Here is an 18472-nt window from a genome sequence, read left to right as displayed (position 1 = left end):
AATTTTTAATTCTATAGGCCAATGACTTAAAGCATGAGATCTTGTATAGACATTGTCTGTATCAAGTAGACATTGACTAGAAGCTAAGTAAGGATGTCTTGAAAGCACAGTGTCCTGATCATTCAATAGTTCAAGAAAAAAGAAAAGGAGTTTTTGATTTCTACTTACTAGTCACAAAATTTCTCACAGAAGAGGGATTTAAACAGAGATGACCAATCTATGACCTTTGAGCTATTTAAGGCTCATAAACAACTTAAAATTCCTTCTCAACCCAGTTTGCGATACTATGATTAGAAGAAGCTGGTAATATGGGAACTCGGACAATTCAAATCCTTTGTTGCAGAAGCAAATAAAGAATGGCTGATAAGTTTCATTCACCTGGACTGTTAAACCTTCTGCTACATGTCCATTTCAGCCCTATCCAACAGTGAATCAGTGGGATTTTACGAAGATAATGACAACTGCAGCTCAAAGAGCTACCTTTATTGAGATGGAGTAAATGATTTAAGAGATTTTAGCCAAATGAGAGTTCAATAAATGACTCATGAGGTCAGGTAAGTTCACCTTGTCTAAAGCAATACCTGTACAAGAGGAAAATTCTTCTAATTTTACACTAAAATTTACAAGTGGTCATAAATTATTATGCCTAGTGGGATTTTCTAATAAGAGCCAGGTAGGCAAAACCTAGAAAGGATTGCAGGAATTATGTAACAATTCCACAATGACATTCAACCCTAGCATAGATCAGAACACCTGTGAAGAACCTCTGATTTATGGTACTAGAACTCCTGCTCTATTCCAGCAGCCTGTTAATCAGGGCTGGAAAAGAATAATACTCTGTAAAGGAATTTTGCCAGCTTGAATACCATTCTACCAATGAAAATTGCCCTATATGAAGGGAATTATTACACTGGCAGAAACCGACAATTTTGTGTTCCTTTAACTATGCTGTATGCTCAGCTAGAGGATAATGCCTATTGTAGTTGCTGGACATTTTATTTTTCTTGGACGAAGCATGAGAACAAACCAAGTTAATATAAACATCAAACTTCTATTTGTGTTTAAAAGGAAAGCCTATTCTGAAAAGCATGTTTTAAAATTACAAAACTCCGCTTATTGTCTGTGATTTGATTTGGAATTAATTTTTTTTATTCTCATAAGGAGGACTGCCACAAACCAATGTCACTGGATTCCTACTACTAATGTGCTAGTTTTCAGTTTTACAAACTCAGTCTTGTTTCTGAAAACATAATTATTACTTGCTGGACAGTTGCATTTAAAATTGTATTATTACTACAGTTAGAAAAATTAACTTAAAGAAATATAATATAGAAGATTAGGGCTTTAAAAATATTCAGGACTTTATTTTACAAATGAAAACTGATGGGAAAAGATAAACAAAATTACTTTTTGTGCAGGTGGAAAACATTTTTCCCACTTAAATCTGAATCAAATATATAATACTATGACATGTCCACATTTTGTCCATATAACTTTTCTAGGCAAGGATATGTCTGGTGACATTGTAACAGTACAAGTAATCCTTCCCTCACTGAGTGTCTTTGATTGGACAGCCACTGTTTGCCATACACAAAGAGCCCTTTGTAAACTGAATACGCACAGCTTAAAAGTATTCAGCCGTTACTGATTAGTTACCACACATTACCATTTTTTGATAACTTGAATTAATGAAATACTAAACTGAGTGTTAGTATGTTCAATGCCCATAAGCAAGAAACAGGGAAAATCTTTGTGGGCCAAGAAATCCTCAGTGAGGTAAGGTAGAGCTGTTTTCTGCTGCCCCTGGAATGGGTCCTCATTAGGACTCAATTACTGTCTTCCAAAGCCCTGCTTTTCCCTTAGGATTTTATTTCTTTTCATGATGATATTTTTTTTTCTCTTGAATCCCTAAACTGCTGCTTAACTCCATTTCAAGAGACTTACCTCTGTTTGCAACTTTTCTTACCTTGCTGAACCCCAGTTTTATCAACTTCTTTGCAATTCTTGCTCCAAATTAGGCAATTTCCTCAAAAATCTGAAAAGGGTTGCACTTCTGTCTTGGATCAGACAGCTGAACACCTGAGAAACAAGGAAAGGAGTTTACAAACTCGCTACAGATGAAGTATATAACAGCATTGATACTATATTTTATACAGAAATCAAAGCTATTGACTTATTTCCTTGTACAACAGTATTCAAAGCCATATTTTCTAAACGCTTGCATTCTATTCCATACTATCTGGGAAATATCTAGATCACGCAGGAAATTATGATACTGGAAAACCTCTCATTCAGCTTCTTCCCAGTAATACTGAATTTCAAGTTTTTATTTCTATGGCTACAGTTCATTATATATACAAGACATATAATGTCAAAATGCTGACCTGTCCATCCTCCTTCCTTCAGATCACATCAAATATTACATATTAAATTCTTAACAGGTGTTTGAATTCTGTACCTCCACTATTAGTTTCCAAAACCAAAGATGGAGAATTTCAGACTATCTGAACTACTTGGAGGTTTTTTGGATGTCTAAAATGAATTTTCCTTGAGACAAGTTAGACCTGTTACCCCTTCCCTGTCCACAACAAATAGGGAGAACTTCTCCCACTTCCCTTCACAGTACTTTCAAAATTTTAATGCTGCTTTCACAAGTGTTGCTTGTCATCTCTCAACAAAAAAGCCCAACAAAAACAAAATGCCAAACCAAAAGAAACAAACACCCCCTTCCCCCCACCCCCTCCTTCCTATAACCCCTCTAGGCAGAATTTGTGCTATTGATCTTTGACATTACTATCCTCTTGACACAAACTATTTCAAAGATTTGGAATTTTTTTCAGGAAAGTAGCCCCAAACTAGGGGTTATTTCAATAATAGGCAAATATTTTTAATTTCTGTAAGTAATTTGACTTCCATTTTCTGTGGCAGTATGGGGGGGAAGTATACTTATTATATTTGATCTTAGACTTTGGGTTTCATAGCTGTGGCCAAATGAGTAAAAATAATCCTCTCATAAGACGTTGATTATGTCACTGTAACCACGTTCTGCATGTTGTCTTTAACCACAGTCAGATTGCCTTGTTCCTTTTTGATGTTTACTGTAAAACAAATGATTGTGCACTCTAAGGTGAATGTGTTTCTACAGTCGGCTGGATACTGTGCAGACACATGTTCACAGGCTCCAAACCTTTCAAACAGCCATAACCATGGACAATAGAGGTAATGCTCCCTCATATAATTTTTGCTTCCAGAAACATCTGCCACATGCCACATCTCTACCTTACATGTCAACACCAATGATGCCTGACAACAATCCAGGGAGACTCTCCAGGAAGATTCCAGTTATGATATCAAGATATGTGTGCTTGTGATCGTTTTGCAAGAAACAGTTCTAAAGAGAGTAGAGGAAATAACTCTTCACCATTCAAGACTTCAGCAATTAGAAAATCAGATTTTGTGGCCAGCTACATTGTGGCTGCAGTAACTGAACAGGCAATTACCTGCAGTCTTTCTAGTGACTTAGATTAGATGCTCTCAAGTCTGATTAATCTACCTGCACCTTCTCTAAGTCCCCATTTCCTTAATTCCATAAAGGATCTTTAATCTTAATTTCCATAAATTCATCATAAGATCATTAAAATGTATCCTGATTGCAACAAAGTTTATAGTTCTATCTGCAGATATTATCCTTGTTAAGGGAAAAACATTTTCCCATACACTTCCCACTGAAACTTGAATTTATTAGACTTTGCATAGCAAATCCAGATTTCAGGGCATTTTTCTTATTTATTTCTTACTGATGCCTAAGAATAAACTTTGTGTAAAAGTGACATAATATATTAAACAGTAATGCAATCAATGAAACTTAAGAAGTGCTAATCATGGCCAAACTCATTTGAATAATATTAGTAAATTCAGACCTTCCTGCCAAGAAACAGAAGAAAGCACCCATATAAGATATTTAACTAATCAGCAGGCCTCAGAGGTCTTCTTCCATGTTCCTCCCCTTCCCTGTGTGGACAGTGAAATCACAACATGATTTCTTACTTCCCAGACAGAATGGAAGATAAAGGCTGCAGGTCAGAGGCAGAAGGACTGGCAGGGGGCTCCCCAAATGTTGATATTCATGGGAACCCTTGAATCACAAGGTTTTGGACAGTGTTGCAGCACCACAAAATGATAATTGAAGGAACAAAGTGATCTCTGCTCACATTCCAACTTTCTCACTCTTTGCACTCTAGACATCTTCCTTTCTGACTCAGCCCTGCCAGGACCTCTCTGCAGTTCACACTCTGCTTGCATGCAATGACACGTGACCCTGTGTGAGTGCCACAATAGCAAATGTAATTCCTTGATTTCTTTTTATAGTCAATAATAAATCATTAATGATTAACAGTTCACCCTGGTTCGGAGCAGTCCTGTTTCCATAACACCACTTACTGAGGGAAAATTAGTTTGTCAGTATGGAAAATGTTCAAGAAAGCAACTCTCAGCATCTCATTTGAGCACTAATCAAACCAAGATACCTCCTCCTGTAAGAAGAAATCTACTCCCCTTGCATTCATTGTATGCACCTGGCACAAAAGGAATGCTGTTCCAGAAGAAATTAGAGAACCTAAGGCAAACATCCTAAGGATCCAGAGATTCCCTGTGGGCAAAGTATGCTTATTAAATGCTACTGAGATTCCTCAATGGGAGCATCCTCTGGGGTTCTATGAATAGTCAGTACTATGAAGCAGACCCAAATTTAGAAAATGGATCTCTTTTAAACTACCTCTGGTGAGTACCTATGGGATTTGATATGCAAAAAAAGCCTTTTATCTAACCAAGAGAAGAAAAAACCTGGCAGTGACTCCGTCATGGGCCATTTGCAAAAGACATCATAGGACTTTTCGTGGTGTCTGAAGATGGATATATTGCTAAATTATCCTACACCCTAAAGAAGACAAATGATTTCTGCAGTGAACACGCATGGCTGACAATCAGTTCATGAAGATATCTACTGAGCTGGAAGTTATAAGCAGGTGTGAGCAGAACCAGGCCAAGTCCTATAATGGAACTGATTCCATGGTATGGTGCACAAGAGGCAAGAGAATGTATCTGCCTAGGTTATTTATGGAACACCTTGGCAACACATAAGGAAAGAAAGATGCTTATTACTCTATGTGACAGGACCATAAAAACTTCTCACAGACTAATGGCATAATCTAATGTGTATATGAAATGGTATGTTTACAAGAACAAAAATTATTGAAATACAGTACTTCATTTTGCTCCAAATATATATGTGACAAAGCCTCTTTCTGAACACTGGTGTGATGCATTGTTTTACAGAATAGACTTATGACCTCCTCTCCTAATAGATTTCCACCTATATTCATATATCAAGTAAACAGAACTATTCAAGTGTATTAGGTCTCTCAGGAAAAGCATGTGTACATGTTTCCTTAAGGCCTAAAAATGAAGCTAAGTCTAAGTCATCATGAGTGCATGGTCTTTTCATGCACTGGGGGTTGGATTGTGTTATCTCATTTAATTTGTTGCAGAGTTCACCTTGCTCCATTAAACCCAGCAGTAGAACTGACAATTTCTTCTGTTTCACAAAAGGGTGAAGTTGGGCAGGCAGAATAATGCTTACCTCAAGATTTCATAGTAAGATGTTCCCTATAAACATTTTAACCCCAAGAACAGTAAAAGTTATCTTGCTCTTTTTATGTGCCACCACTATGGTAGTCATCAAATCATCCTTTGTGCTACCACAATATTCATAGTAGTGCCTATTCTGATAATGGTAAACTAAGCAAACTGATCTCCTCCCAACAGATCACATGGATACAGATAAGGACCTGATTGCCATGCCATATCAGATGACTCATATATACATTAGTGTTGAACCATGATATGAAATAGAAGAAAAGAATAACTACATTGTTCAACTCTGAAAATTCCCCTTCATCATATATATTTAGATGAATACATGGAAAAAAAGGGGTGAACAACAGAAAAGGAAAATACGCATGTATATCTTCTATATCAACAAAATATGAGTGGAAATAATGGCAAATCTTACCAAAATGTTACCTCTCTTTTGCATCAGCTTTGATCTAGCTGATAATAAGACCATCCAGGCTTTTGTCTCTCTTTGGATCTGGGTGTATAATACTAGTCTAATGGTGTTTCAAAGTAGATTGTCTGTTTCTGATTGCTAGGTTTACCCTATAGTTTCTGCAGTGAACCATTTACTAACTTGAAGACACACCCTGAAACCTCTACAGCTCAGATGGGTTTCTGCACTCTCGGAAAGCCATTTTACTTCATCACCAGTCACCCAGAACGTAACTGTCACCTACACATACAAGGTTATAGGGGAAACTCAGACTCCCCCTACTGTAAATTCAGGTCAAAGTGACAACAAAATAGGCTTTTAAGATCTAGTTATGATGTTAAAACCAAAAGAGTGGTAAAAAAAGAATGTACCCTGCTGGTTACTCCTGCTTGGGTTGTGCTGCTCGTAAAATGAGGGAGATTATTATAACAATAGCAGCTGACCTGACTGCAGAGCAAGCAAGAGTATTTGCTTAATACTTGAGGCCACTGACTTCAGAAACTTTTAAAAATTGAGCTTTTGGGACTAAAGGATTAGCTTTCCTTAACTTAGTAAAGATTCCGCAGCCTCAGAATGGAGTATGATTTTCAGCTATACTACAAGAACAATTTCCTGTAAAAAATTTAGAAGGTAGATGTCTCAGTACAGTTATCTGAACAATGACAGGAGACTTGGCTAGCAGGTTATTCCATGTAGAATGCTGTGAGATTGTAAAATACTGTGAATTCTGGGATAATTATTGGCGTTGACATCCGGGAATGTATCTGATCAAATAGAGCCACAGTCTTTCATGCAGCAGTGGTACAGGACTTAAGCTATCAAGAGTAATTATCAGACCTGGGAATCAAGCAGACCTACAAAGAAAGAACTGCAAATTCAGCTTCAGCAAGTATGGACAAGGAAAATGGGCAAGGTAACGGAGGTAAGAAAGAATACAAAGAAATCCCAGTTCTGTGGATCTCCTAAAAGGAGATGTCTACACACTGTAGACATTACAGACTGTAATTTTCAGAAATACAGCCTTAAATGACCCACAGTCGCCATTTAAGATAACAATAAAAAGGAACAGAAAAGAAAAAACAGTCTTCAGTGTGGCTTAAGATCTTTATGTAAAAAAAGGTGGTAATGGTAACTGCAAAATATTCTTGGACAATATAATAAAAATTTCCTTTATGGGATATCAATGAAACTGAAGGAAGAAAACATCAAAAAATTTGAGAAAAAGTGGCAAAGATTTTAGAAAATGGAATAGAATACATAAATTCCTTGCTGGCTCATTTTGTCAAGCAAATAAAAAATCATGAGGAATGAAAACTACAGAAAATAATAGGTCCTTCTCAGCAAAGCCCTCAGACACCATCTCTTCCTCTCAGTAACAAAGTCTAGGGAGATTCTGCTGTCTATTTGCCCCTGGTCTAGTGGTAAAATTACAATATAACCAACGGAAATGGCCAATAGCTGTATCAATACTGTGTAGTCAAGGGAAGAACATTAACTACCACTAGTGCCATGATGTTAATTGATACCATGGTGTCAATAACCACTCTCCTCAACAAATATTTATTCCAGCTATAGCCCAAGAAAGAGGGAAAATGATGAAAGTTGCTGCATTGTATGCATGAATGGATGTTCAAGTACCTGTATTAAGATCTCTGCCTGCAGTTAAATAGCTGCCAAGTTCAAGAATGTCCTTCTCCTGTTTCTTCAGGAATGGGAGGATCCCTTTTAGGAACACCAGGGAATTATTGGCACAGCCCTGTTGAAACAAAATAGATTAGCTACAGATTTTGCTAGGGATGTTTGTGAAATTGGGCCTGACCAGTGGGAGGTGAGGGTGGAGTGATTCCTGCAAGTCATTGATGCTTTGTTATTAAGCATCCGGAGGAAGCAAAAACAGTGGATATTTGGGTAACAGAATTTCCTCAAGTTTTGTGTGTCTCTAATTTAAAACGTGAAAAAATAGAAATTATGTTTTAATGGCAGAGGAAGGACTGCAATCCACCATCAACAAGTTTATTGGCAAGCAAGATCTTAGTACAGAGACCTATTATTTTAACATCCTATTTGTCCAGGGTTAAAAGCAAAGAAAAAATGCTAAAAGTGAGATTTGAGCACTTAAATAATGTAACCATCTCTCACGTGGTTTGTGTGCCTGAAATTCGTGTAACACTAAGCAGATTATTTGACTGTTATTTTGTTACTGATTTAGCCAGTGCTTTCTTTGCAATTCCACTAACAGAGCAGAGCTGATAACAACATCTGGCTGTGAGAAAAAGTAAGGTTGTTTTATCCATGTTCCTCCAGACTTTCAGATCAGATGCAACACATATGCATGAAATTACCATCAGAATGTGTTATGCCATACCACACATGAATGATATGTCAGTACACAGAAAAACTGGAAGTTTGGGAGTCTACTCAAAAAATAGCCAGCATTACTCAAAACATAGGTTTCAAAGCTAATCATGACAAAATGGAGGTACATAGCTTCAAAGCTCACCATGACAAAACTCAGGTACAATATAAAGTGAAATACTCAGTCATAGTTTTAGGTCGAAGGAATGGTGATGCTGGCATCAGCAAAGGGTAGAACTGACTGTGAGAGTCCATGCATGAAGAAATTGCATTTGTTTCACTTTTGCAGCTGCTTATATTTTTGTGAGAACCATATTTGCAGAAATTAGTAAACCACTAACCAAATTAGTGAAGAAATCTCACCAAAAAAGAACAGAAAGAAAAAAGAAGTAAAACTGCACTAGTTCAAATGCTGGCCTTTAGATGCACATTACTGTAAGCTGTTTCATGTTCAGCTGGCCACTACCAATCTATACGGTGCTGTTTAAAGAACACAGAAATAAAATTATTTTGCTTTGAGATTCCCAGGATTTGTGTGGAAAAAACTGTATTCCTTATTAAAAACCATGTTTAGCATTAGTATGGGCAATTAGCTTTGGAGAGGCATCACTAGAGGCTGCTTTGCAGCAGCTCATATCACACATGCTCCACTGAAGTACATAATCAGTGGAAAAGTAAAAACTGGATATATATCAAACCTAGGCTAGCTAGATACACACTGGCTTTTATAAATAAGAGCTTTCTGTAGAATAAGGCAAGACTGTATCACTAACTCTATAGGATTTTTAACCACTGGAAAGAACAGAAGTGCACTTTACCTTTTTATGTGTCTCTCACCAGATAAAAGCTCCGTTATTGACTTCGTGCCACAGGTTATTCTGTGTGGCTCACAAATGGCTCCAGTTTTTATCAAAAGTATGGAAAATCCTCTATTAGATATGCTGGGAACACTAAAAAAGAGCTGTCTGCTTCCTCTCTGCACAAACAACAGAGCCACAACCTCTGCTAATGATGTTAAAAGAGAAACCCAAAGGAAATGACCTAGCTTCATACTTAGTTTCAGACCGGATACATCAAGCTTTAACTATTTGGCTACCAAAGTGTGGAAATCTGGTAGCCTCTCCATCATGGAAAGGAAATCCTGAACATATATTAATACAAGCACAGAGAAAAAAAATGCAGGTAATGTAAAAGCCTACCAGAAAGAAACATACAGAGGTAGCAATCTTGGAATAATAGTCAAGCACACACCCTTGCCAAGGTTGTGATAGTCCCAGTAGATTTGACATTAGAAGAAACAGCCAGCTTGAAAACAAACTGAAGAAAATCATACAAAACAAGGTATAAAAAGATAGAGCAACTTTACAACATGGAAATGAGGGTTAATGTAGGAAAAGTTTAATAACTGAGCAAAGTAAAATACAACAACAACAATAATAGTAGCAATAATAATGAAAGAGAGAGAGAGGGAGATAAAACCCAGGAGAAATTAGTGATACACAAGATAGTTGCTCACCACTCACTAATCAATGCTCAGCCTGTCCTTGCACTGTGATTGGCTCCTCCCAGCCAACTCCCCCACCTTATAGGACCTTCTGTGGTAGGAAATATTCCTTTGGCCATCTCAGGTCAGCCGTCCTGACTGTGCTCCCCCTGCTCCCAGCTTCTTGTGCAGCTCTTCACTGGCAGAACATGAGACACTAAGAAGCCCTTGACTTAGGATAAGCACTACATAGCAACAGCCAAAACATCAGTGAGAAACAACAGAAGAAAATGAACCCTATCCTGGATAAACCCAGGACAACAGGCTAAGATACAGACTACACCAGAATATCTGCAGTCCCACCTTAGTCTCACATACCAAGCAAAGTGAGAGTAAGCATGGTTTCCTAATTCTCGACTCACTGACAAAGGTGGTTGAGATAGTTCAGTCAAGAAAGCTATAGCCAAGTGTACCACCATGCAGGCATTTATCATTGCACTTTTCAGATGCAATTTAAACAGATAAATTTATTTGAGACAAGGAACATGTATTCCGGGGAAAATAATCAAGGAATTATGTGGAAGCCTGTGAAGAAAAGAAAGGCTCCATGATGCTGCGAACTTGCAGTTCAAGGTAAACTGAATGGCCTAATGGGACTATAAAAATAGCACTAAGCCAAAAGGTGAAAAATTACAGAAAGGTTTGGGATATTGCATCATCATTGCAATGACCTGTGAGCCACAGCTTGTCCCAGTTTCATGTGATTTAGAGCTATGCCTGGGAGAAAAAATGTCTGCCCAATGTTTTAACTGAAGAATAGCTACTGACCCTATCTAAACACATGGAAAGAGTTTAGTGTTGCTATAGCAACTCAGATGGGAAGGAATGCTCCATGCACTAATAAACAAGCAAGAATGAACCACTACTTTGCAAAATGGCAAGGAGGATGGTGAGTAATGTTGCATATTTTCCACTCAAGTTTATAGTCTAAACTATAAATGGGATGAACTAGCTCCAATTATAAACAAAGCAGTATCTTATGTATATCAAGATCAAGTCATAAATGGAAAATAGCCTAAATAGTTCCAGTTTCAATTTTAATTATGGCAAGGTAAATAAGCTAACAAAAGCAAGAATGTTATATGTGTTGTTGTTAAAATTTAGGAGTACATAAGGGAAGTCTCACGAGAATTATAGCCAGCAGAAAGGCTTTTAAAAGAAGCAGCATAAATTAATTATTAAGTTTTGTCTGAGTGAAGTCTGCCTGTTCTTATTTTTATTATTAACTATGTTAGGTTCAAATTGTGATTATTTGCTTGCATAACAAAGGAAGTAGTAAGCACCCTGCTCTTTATTGATAATAGAGTTTACCTGTAATGACAGTGGAAAATTCTTTTATACCAAAGACAATGAAAACATTAGACACATGTCTCCACTACTTTAAAATTGTGGGAAACAAATGTGAGGGCAGAACATATACTACTTTTATTAAAGGGCCATTGCAACACTGACCCAGAAATGGATTTTGTGTGATTGAGTACAACAAATTGAGAGTTTTTATGGATACCTTTTAGAGGGAGTAGAAATGGTGACTGGAATTTTGAACATAGTTATGTAGAAACTTTGACTTGCAGTTATCAAAACTGGAGCATATTATAAGCAATGTTCAAACCCTGTAAAATTAAAATACATATAAGTAAATAATTGAATATTATTTATCTGAGATGTAACAATGTCACAAAGGAATAAAAATATGGATAGAAGTAGCAAAAATAATAGTTTTAGAGAAAAAAAAGGCACTGGAAGTAGAAAGTGCTTTTAACGTTATTAAACTATTAATATCAGTAGACTCTTTAAGCAGTAATCACCAACACACATGTTATGGGCCAATCAGAATGTAGTATGACCAAAGTGTCAACTATTGAAATGGAATAGAGCTGTAATTTTAGGAGAGATGAAGGCCGAGATCCTATACTGAAGAAGGTATAGAGATAATTGTATACAGCACACACACAACGCACATTGCTATTGCCTGAAGAGATGTTATCAGTCACCGTGGGGAAGGGGCAGCACTGATGGGCTATAAACAGATTCTGAAAGGCACGTAAGAAACAGGGTTATAGTCACTGCTCCTGTCCCACAGAAATGCAGTCTGAAGAAGGCTCTGCAATGGAAACACAGTATTGCTCCTACAATAATAGCAGTAGCTACTTGAGTGTGGATCCAAATAGTTAATGATTCTAGGATCTATGATACCTGATACAGATACACATAATTGTTTCTTTGTATTTCGGTAGAAATTGTCAGAAGATTGTGATCTGTGTAGAGAAATAAGTATGCAATGTTTCTCATCTATGTAATTTTGGGTAAACATCTGCAATGTTCACCTACACCAGCAGAATTATAATATCCAGAACATCGGCACCCTGTGGCTAACTTGAATCTTTATAATAAAAACATTAAGGAATCACAGAAAACTGAGCAAATAGCAAAAAAAAAAAAAAAAACAAACAACAACAACAACAACAACAAAAAAAAAAAACCACAAGCAGGCACCAAGCAGTGAAAGGACATATTGCTTCAGAGAATCAACAACCACTAAGATCAGGAAAGAATGAAGAAACCTTGAATCTACTATGGTAATTTTAGAGGACAGTCAAGCACTGTTACAAGTATCCAATATTTTAGCCATAAATCATTATCTGTGTATTAACTAGATGTCTTTTTGTTACAGCTTGCAGTATGTCTTGTAGTGTGTGACAGAAGACCTGGTGCTAACTTGAGCTATACCATTGCAAAAAGACCTGCACAGATTTTGCAAGAAAATCACAAGACTGAAGCAGCGTGGCAGTGCACTTACTTGTTCTGAGGCAGTACCTAGCCTTGAGCCAGCAGAGTGTGAGACTGGGTTCAGAATCACAGAATCACAGAACGGTTGAGGCTGGAAGGTCACTTGGTCCAACTTCTCTGCTTACAGAGGGTCCCCTACAGCCCATTACTCAGTATTGCATCCAGATGGCTTCTGAATAGGTGGTTTCCCTTCCAGGGAAGGAGACTCCACAACCATTCTGGGAAAGCTGTTCCGATGCTCAGTCACCATCAGAGTAAAGAAGTTCTTCCTCATATTTAAGGTGGAATTTCCTCTGCATTGGTTTCTTCCAGTTGCCTCTTGTCCCATTGCTTGGAACCACTGAAAAGAGCCTGGTCCATCCTCTTGACCCCCTCCCTTCAGATACTCATAAACACTGGTGAGGCTCCCTCTTTTCAAGGCTGTACAGGCCCAGCTCTCCCAGCCTTTCCTTGTAAAAGAGATGCTCCTGTCTCCCAATCATCTTTGTTCTCCTCTGCTAGATCCACCTCAGGGGCTCCATTTCTTCCATGTACTGATGATCTCAAAACTGGACACAGCACTCCAGATGTGGCCTCACCAGGGCTGAGTAGAGGGGCAGGATCACCTCCCTTGGCCCGTTGGCAATTCTCTTCCTAATGCACTTCAGGATACCATTGCAAGGTCACAAGGGCACTGCTGGCTCACAGACAGCTTGTTGTCCATCAGGACCCCCAGGTCCTTGTCCTCAGAGCTACCTCCCAGCAGATCAGTTCCTGGCCTGTACTGGTGTGTGGGGTTATTCCTCCCCAGGTACAGGACCCCGCATTTGTTGTTGTTGAATTTCAAAAGAGAAGAGCCTGAATGAGAGATGGGACTCCAGGCGGCTCTTGGAAAGGTAGTTTGTTACATCCAAGATGTTACAGCAGTCCAGAGTCATGGGCAACAGAGCCGGTGACTACAGCTGTCAGCTCCAGCTGCAGGCAAGCCTGGGGACCCTTTGCTTACAATGCATTATATACTTTTCTTTGCTGAGCATCTTAATACAGAAGAACCAATCTATACCTTAACTTTTACCTATAGCCTGTCATAACTACTATCATTACCATATTCATGTTAGTGTTTGCCAATCACTAAAAGTTAGTACATTACAGTTCCAGCCAGAAGTTGTTTTTCAGTTTTCTTGCAGTGGAAAATTCTGACACCTTTTTTCTACTTGCAACGTTTGCTGACTTGTTTGCCTGTGCTATCTTTCTGCTTGGTAAAAACATTTTCTTGTTTGAGGTGGGTTTATCCTTTGCTCTAAGTCATAAAAACCTCTTCTAACTAACATACCCTTTGCCTTCTTAGTTATCCAGTAAGACTGGCTCAGCAATTCTTTTCTTCTATATCAAAACTCTCTTTCATTCCTATTCTTCTTTAGATTCTACATTCAAAAATCTTTCTGCCAAGCATACATATCTGTGAGACTTTCTTGCCAAACTTTCATCTTTCCCAACACAAAAAGTTCTGCTCTGCCAGTCCCTCGAGCCTGTCAAGGTCCCTCTGAAGGGCGGCACAGCACTCCAGGGCATCAGTCACTCCTCTCAGCTTCGTGTCATCAGTGAACTTGCTGAGGAGGCATCTGCCCCTCATCCAAGTAACTGATGAACAAGTTAAACAATCTAGTATTGAAACCTTGGGGGACATCACTAGTGACAATTCAGCTAGACCCTGTGCCACTGCTCAAAACCCTCTGAGACCTGCCATTCAGCCAGTTCTCAATCCACCTCACCATCCACTCATCCATCCCGCTCTTCCTGAGCTTGCAAGGTATGGGGAATTGACAAGAAGCTTGCCAATGCAGAAGATTTCTAAGAGTAAGTGTCCTAAGCATGACATAATAAATATTTGGTTGCCTTGAACCCAGACAGAAACACACTAAACCAGCAAACCCAGCAACAACAAACTAGCATTTTGTAACACAGCTAATCATGCAAATAATATGGAACCACAGAGAGACAGAGACTTGGGGTACAGTTTCACAAAAGTGATACAGGAAAACAGCAAAATCAGAACAAATCCTAGTCCTTAAAAAAAAAAAAAAAAAAAAAAAAAAGAGAGAGAAGTTAAATTATTGGTAGCAGACATGATCCTCTGCTTGTTCTGATTGAGAAGGAGTGTGGAACATTAAAACTTCAAGGATGGGAGAGGAAGAACAGGGAGAAAAATCATTCACTTAAGTTCTACCCTTACTGAAGAGCTCTTAAATCCAACCACCCCAACATCAGAGATTCAGACCCTTGAGAACTACAAGAACAATTGCCACAGCATCCATCTATTCATTGCAAAAAGGGGTATATTGTTCCTGGATGTGTAGGAAAATCATGTCAAGGTTTGAATTGCACACCCGTGAAGAAAAAGGATCTTAACTTACATTTTTTATTTTCTATTACTGATCAAATGAGGCCACCAAGTGGCAATGTAAATACTTTAAGTCACAAAGGAGAAGTGTAATAACTTTTAATGACATAACTTAAGAACATATAAAAAGAATAATCAAGAGAAATGAACACAGATCAAATTTTATGTGCCATGGCATAAAGCAGTAATCTCATTTATCTCACAAGTAATCTCACAAGCATAACTTTCAAAAGCTACAGTGTTTAAGTCATGATGTCTTCAAATATTGCTTTCTTACTCATTTCAGGCAAGCAACCTTAAACCAACCTGAAACAAGTTTAAAAACTCAGAGATTGAAATTTACATCCTTCCAATCCTAAATCACAAACATACTTCATATTTCAGTGTTTCATATTACTTTTCCTTGGCCATATCTACTATGATGATATAATTTTGTAAAATTCAGGTTTGTTCTTATTCTCCTTCTGTTCATGACTGTCACCCAAGTATGCTCTAAAAAGGCACATGGTACCCTGCTTTCCTCAATTCCTTTCACTCCTTCCACAGAACTAAGTATCAGCAGTATGCCAAAAAAAAAGAAGGTGGGTGGAATTCCATATTCTAACACGCCCTCAAACCTTTCTTTTAAAGACTCCTGTACAGATTTTCTAAGACATAAGGATAAGCAATAATGCCGAAGTGCAAGATCTACAAATAACCTGAAAAACTGACCCATTCTGAGACTTCTCACAGGATAGAGCAATTTGGAAAAGTGCAACTACAACTTCAAATTATACCTATCATGTTTCAGTACAAAGATGTTGGTAAATCATATCTGTAGATACCCAGATATGCTGTCAACAAAAAAACAAAAACAAAAACAACAAAAAAAACACCCCCAAACAACCCAGCAAAGCAAAAAATAAGCCCAAACGATTCCAAACCATGAAATTAAAAAGCACAAGTGCGTATACCTCCTGCATAGACAGAATTGCAGAATTGTTTGGGTTGGAAAGGGCCTCTGGGGATCATCTTGTCCAGACCCCTGCCAAGACAAGGTCACCTGGAGCAGGAGACACAAGAACATGTCCAGGTGAGTTTCGAATGTCTCTGGAGAGGGGCACTCCTTGACCTCCCTGGGCAGCCTGTGGCAGTGCTCTGCTGCTCTCAACACAGAGAAGGTTCTTCCTTTATGCTGAGGTGAAACGTCTTGTTGTTTAGTTACGGTTCATATACAAAGCCAGGCAGCTGACTGGAATCCATGACAGGTGTTCTGTACTATCAGTATACTCAAATTACCCTAAAGTGCAATAATAAAGCATATCACATCTCACACCAATTTGGGTTTTGCTCCTAACTGAGGGAGTCTTGTGTGATAGCTTGAGATCATTTTCTCCTACTACAAATTACAATACAGTGCCAAATTGAGGACTAATCCTGGTCAGCAGCTAAGGCCCACACAGCCACTTATTCACTTCTGCTCAGTGGGATGGGAGAGACAGAATTGTACTGGAAAAGGAGCAAAACTTGTGGGCTGAGTTAAAGACAGTTTAATAAGTGAAGCAAAGCAGTATATGCAAGAAAAGCAAAATAAGGAATACATTTACTGCTTCCCATCAACAGGCAAACCTTTAGCCATTTCCAGGAAAGCAGGGTACAGTTACTTGGGAAGACAAATGGTCTAACCCAAATGTCCCTGCTTCTTTCTTCTCTCCCCGAATTTTTACCACTGGGCACAATGCCATATGGTATGGTTCCTTTCATCAGCTGGAATCAGTTGTCCTGGATGTGCCCTCTAACAGCTTCTTGCACATCCCCAGTGCTTAAACATCTTTGCATCAAGAATTTTTCCCAATATCTGTCTTTTGTTGCAGCTTTTGGCAATTGCCCCTTGTCCATTTGCTCTGCACTCCTCAGAAAACCTCTTCCTCTATCCTCCCATTGGCTAATTGAAGGCAGTAAGATTTTCCCTTAGTCTATTTTTCTTACTGAGAGGCTTTAAAAATTAAAGACTCACCACAGTATATTTCCTGATAAACTTACTGAGCTTTCCAAAGCAGCTGATGATATTCACATTATTATTTTTTTATTATTTTGAAGTCTTCTAGAACCTTTTTACATTTTCTACTTTGATAAGACAGTACTGGAAGATAAACTATGTTTGAAAGAAAGAAACAATTTTTCAGGAAATCCATTTACTTGAGGACTAAAACTTATTAATATTGAAACCTAAGGCTTGGTCCAGCAGATAAGTCTGATTTAATCTTAAATCTCTTTCAAGTATAAAAATAAAAACTTGCAGTTTCTGGGGAAAAGGTGAAGACAGAAGATACTTCTATTTTTGATATATGTAGAAAAGTTCTCTTGGTTTTTTTGGTTAAATATTATTAATTATCCAGTATGTTTATCATCAATTCAAGAACAACAAACCTGGCAGCTGAAATTGCTCATCTGCAGAGATTAAATCTACTTCAGCCTTAGCTTGGATTTACTTGAAAGTTTACTCAATCTGCACAAATCTCTTACCAGAAGCTACAGAAACAATGGGTCTTAAAAAGCCTCTGAGAAGAGAAAGAAACCTGAAGAGAGGCTTTTAATTTCTGAGAGGCAACAAGTAACACATGCAGCATTTCCCCTTGATAGTTTGAAAGAAAAAGAAGAGAACAACAGCTTGTTTCAATCTTAGGTGGTAAAGCCACCTAAAAATAATTTTAAAAGTATTATTCTTGATTCCAATGTAGAAAGTATATTGTCCTTCAGATTTACCTGTGCCTCTACTTCTTTATGATGTTTCTGGAGCAGAGAGGAAGAAAGGCAAAAACAAAATTATGAACTACCTTATAGTGAATTATAATGGTAATATGGTTGGGAAAAAAAACGCTCAAGCAAAGAAGAAACTTTACTTTAGAGAAGGCAGAACAGTTTATTTACCATTTCATATCAAGTTCTAGGAAGATAAAGATTAGGTCAAATTTATTCAGCTACATGTTGAGAGAGGCAAGAATACAGCATATCAAGTAATATATGATGATCTTGGAAGTTTTGGTAAGTGGTAATAGTTGAATCAATTTATGACATATCTTCTGATAAAAAAAAATTTTATATGCTACTACACTTGGAAAAATAGCTATCTATATGGTAATCTACTTTTCAAACTTCTTATGTCAACAAAATTCCTCTTCAGGTAACACAACTGTGTTGGACAGTTCTAGTTTGACAGGAACTGTCAGAAATAGCTTCATATTTACATGGCATAGTCTCCAAAAAAACCAAAATCCAGTGGGGATTTGCCTGTCAGTAAACAGAAATTTTTATGTTT

General features: G+C 37.9%; 1 protein-coding gene across 5 annotated transcripts in view; it reads right to left on the bottom strand.

Moving 5' to 3' along the window:
- Positions 1-9451, bottom strand: part of ABCB1 (ATP binding cassette subfamily B member 1) — a 46843-nt gene extending 37392 nt beyond the window's left edge. For 3 of the 5 annotated variants that reach the window (XM_084215952.1, XM_084215951.1, XM_084215954.1), the window contains exons 1-3: positions 9280-9451; positions 7745-7862; positions 1967-2079 (exon numbers count right to left, since the gene is read on the bottom strand). The gene's annotated coding sequence lies outside the window, so the exon portion shown is untranslated. Of the gene's footprint in view, positions 1-1944; positions 2080-7744; positions 7863-9279 lie in introns of all 5 variants that reach the window. The other 2 variants (XM_084215953.1, XM_084215955.1) reach the window with 2 other exon arrangements.
- Positions 9452-18472: the final 9021 nt, after the last annotated feature.

Source organism: Fringilla coelebs (assembly GCF_963513975.1).
Source record: "Fringilla coelebs genome assembly, chromosome: 1".
NCBI lineage: Eukaryota > Metazoa > Chordata > Aves > Passeriformes > Fringillidae > Fringilla > Fringilla coelebs.
Note: the sequence above shows the minus strand (reverse complement) of the source record. Positions and strands in the feature narration are given on the sequence as shown.